This window comes from Argopecten irradians, chromosome 10 (genome assembly GCF_041381155.1).
Source record: "Argopecten irradians isolate NY chromosome 10, Ai_NY, whole genome shotgun sequence".
NCBI lineage: Eukaryota > Metazoa > Mollusca > Bivalvia > Pectinida > Pectinidae > Argopecten > Argopecten irradians.
In genome coordinates, this window is record NC_091143.1 from 16146928 (window position 1) to 16150906 (window position 3979).

At 38.6% G+C, this 3979-nt stretch overlaps 1 pseudogene; it reads right to left on the reverse strand.

The window, feature by feature from the left end:
- Positions 1-1909: 1909 nt before the first annotated feature.
- On the reverse strand, positions 1910-3979 carry LOC138333242 (protein toll-like; annotated as a pseudogene).

Sequence of the window (3979 nt, forward strand, 5' to 3'; positions counted from 1 at the left end):
ACATTGGTGTCACCGACTTGAATATATTCACACTTAGCACAATGGTCACACAGGTGGTTAATATGATCATCACCTTACTCAATGGTCACTTTATATACTCTATCACTCATACTCCAATGGTCACTTAATCATATATCACGCCTACATCAAAATGGTCACTCTAATATATCACACTTTATACTCAGATGTCATCACGTTAATAATATTCACACTTACTCAAGTGGTCACCTACTTAATATCTCACACTTTACTCACACTGGTCACCACTTGAATTACAGATCGCACCTACTCAATGGTCACTTAATATATCACACTATACTCAATGGTGATCACTCTATGATTATCACACTTACTCCAATGGTCACTTGTTTTAATATATCTACAAAACTTTACACAATGGTCATTTCTATATGATCACACTTACACATTGGTCACTTAATATATCACTACTTAGCTCAGATGGTCCCCTACATTATATAGTCACACTTACGCAATGGTCACCACTGTATATACAAGCACACCTTACTCACAATGGTCACTTTATATATCACACCATACTACCAATTGGTCACTTATAATATATCACCCTTACTCAAATGTTGTCACCTTAATTATAGCACACTTACTCAATGGTCACTCTTATATAACATCACTTACTCAATGTCACTCCTATATATCAATCTTACTCAATTGTTCTCACGAAATATCACACTTGACTCACAAGTGGTCCACTTTGTATAATAACACTTACTCAATGGTCACGTCTACTATATTCACACTTACTACAATGGTCACTTAATATATCATTACATCCATACTCAATGGGCACTTAATATTTCACACTTACCTCAATGTCCACTCTAATAAATCACACCTTACTCAAATGGAGTCGCACTTTTATATATCACACATTGCTTACTGCAATAGGTCACCACTGTTATATATCACACTACACAAATGTCACTTTATATATCACATCTTACTCAATGGTCCACACTTAATATATCACACTTTACTCAATGGATCACTTTATATATCACACCTTACTCAATGGTCACTCTATATATCACACTACTCCGATATCGTCATTAGGATTTCCGATATCGGTCAATTATATTTACGATATCAATGGCTTTAAAATTCCCGATACTCAATTTCCATTCCGATATCGGAAATTTTAATTCCGATATCGGAGTCAATAGAATAAAAAGCAACTTACTTGCAATAGTCAAGTGTAATATAATATAACTAATACTTTTTGTCACTCTAATAAATTATCAATCGTTTTACATTCCCGTTTTGAAGAATATGAACGCAGTTTTGGAAAAGTACATATGTAGTGGACCTTTAAAAGCGAAGATTACATTTACTCAATGGCATTTTATAAAATGAAAACTGATCTAACAATACTAAGATGGTTTCAATATATTTACGAAACCTAAACTCAATGTTACGTTTATATATCACACTTACTCAATGGTCACTTAAAAAATATTAACTTTTTACAATGGTTCACATTAAATATGTAATTAAACTCCCAATGGTACAACGACATTTTTATCAATCACACTTACTCAATGTTGTCCCGCCTTGAGCAGTCAATAATCTTGTATTCCTATTGGTTAAAATGGCCACGTTAATATATATCACACAAAATCAAAGTACGATAGATATATACACTTTCTTGCCATATATATCACATTGGCTTACTCAATGGTCAAGAAACGATTGCCCGTCTTATAGACCCAATATTTTACATATAGGTCACTTATATTGTGTAACTGATATTTAGAACTATTTTAACAAATTCACCGTCTATGACGACACTTAACTCAATGGTCCTTTGAAGACTGTTGCTCCCTGAACTGATGTGCCGATGTGATGGACTTTCTATATATGCTGTCACTTTTCAACGGTGCTTCGATAACGCGTACACAAGCTTATCCATGAAGAAGAAGTCGGACGCTTTCAAATACGTGTAAGTTTTGAGGAAATGTTTCATGTCAGATTAGCCAGGATTCGTCAAAACCTTCTAACATAACAACTTACTCAGATGGTCGTTCATTTTCCATCACACTTGGTGGAAGGCCTTCCGAAACTCCAGAATGCACCACTCACTCTTGAGGAACTCGGAGATAGGACCTTATGATTGTGTGTCTGCTGCGTTCTACACTTACTCAATATAATGTTGTCAGAGATGCATGCACACAGGGACTCAATGTTTATGGTGAAGACACAGTCTAAACCCGTGTGCAGATTCTTCAAGTCGTTTGCATAAATCAAACACCCATGTTTCAATGTCATGTGAGCTATAAGATACAAAGCATCGAAATCCTTTTCTATGTCTTTTGACGAGTTGTTGGTACTGGGAGAAATACACAGCTTACTCACTGACGTAAACCTCGTGTAGACCAGAACACGAATCTCTCGTCTAAATCGAACAAGAATGATGAGAACGAAGAAACAAAGAATAAGAAGCGGCAAGCAGATGTAGAGAATCAGTTGTGATATTTGCTTCTTATCTGAACATAAATCCTTGGCGTCCTTAACGTATTGGCCAAGCATGGATACCGGTCGACTGCACTTGGTCGCCAAGGTAGACATAGTGGTCGACAATGGCTCCTTCCTCTTCCTGTAGAAACTGGACGAAATCCTGCTGAGAACAATTACATACCCATTGGTTCCCTCTGAGATCTACAATACCTGGATAGAAGCTTCGCAAATTCTGTATACTCGGTTTTGTGAAGAATCGTGAGGTGGTTGTTGGAGAGGTTCACCAGCAGGCGCCTCCCTTTGCGAGGAGCGTACGCGAAGTCGACATCCGTGATTCTGTTATGAGACAAGTCGATCAGTTCCAGTTCAGGAAAATCAACATCCCACATGTGGGTGAAAAGTTTACCGGGAGTTCGCGAAAGCAAGGCTCTGGAAATGTTCAGGACTTTCAGGTGAGGGTATCTGCTCTTAAGAAGGAATTGCTCGTAAAGATCCGTCTCTATACTGTCGTTGATTTTCGAGAATTCCAGGTAGACTAAATCGGTATAGATACACTGGGGCACCTTGATGTTGTAATCGTCGATCTTTTCAGATAATGTGGCATAGTCCGATTTTGAATAATACTGATCCACTTTGTATCTATAGGTGGTGTTCCTTAGAATGATACTTTGGAGAGTTGGGGGAAATTTACATGGATAGTACTCACGATTGTTTTTGGCGTTGTCCATATAGAAATTCCATATATCAGAAGCCAATATAACAATAAATGAATTATCTATCGTGAGTTGGCCGATAGTGTAGTTCATCTTTCGTGTTTCTTCGGAAAGGTCCGTAGTAATGGTCCCGTAAACATCACATGAATTAATATAGAGGCGTTCGAGGTACCTAGCTTTGAGTGGACGTCCCAGGTACACTCTTCCTCTCGGTTCGCACGTGATGGTCACGTGTACCGGTCCAGTTCCGTACGTTGATGTCCACCGACTTATGAAGGAGAAGTCCCAACTATCCCCCTCCTTGATTAAACAATTTATGTTTATATCTGAACTCTGCCAAGACTTATTGTCGTTTGCTGGTCTGTGTACAGTTTCTATTCTATGGGTTGTATCAACTGTGCGGCCCGTGTCCATTGCCGGTCCCGTACTGTATAGTGTACTACGCCCCATATCCAGTGTACGTCCAATGTTCATCAGCGTACAGCTAGGTATTTGCAGTGGTATTTGACATGTAGCTAAGCACAGAAGTTCGGCCACCACCACAAACGCTACCCACTTATACATGATTATACAGTTAATATACTACACAGCCACTTAATGCACTTGTCTGGCGAAGGAGCCGAGTAACACTGAGATATCCGGCTTGTGTTGGTGAATACTATAGGGCCGTAACGGAAAACCTCTGTCGTGTGTCGTGGTATTACACTCCAGCGATTTTAGGTATCATATTTCTAAAACGTGAATAGGTATCTGAAGATGTATTTCTATTACAG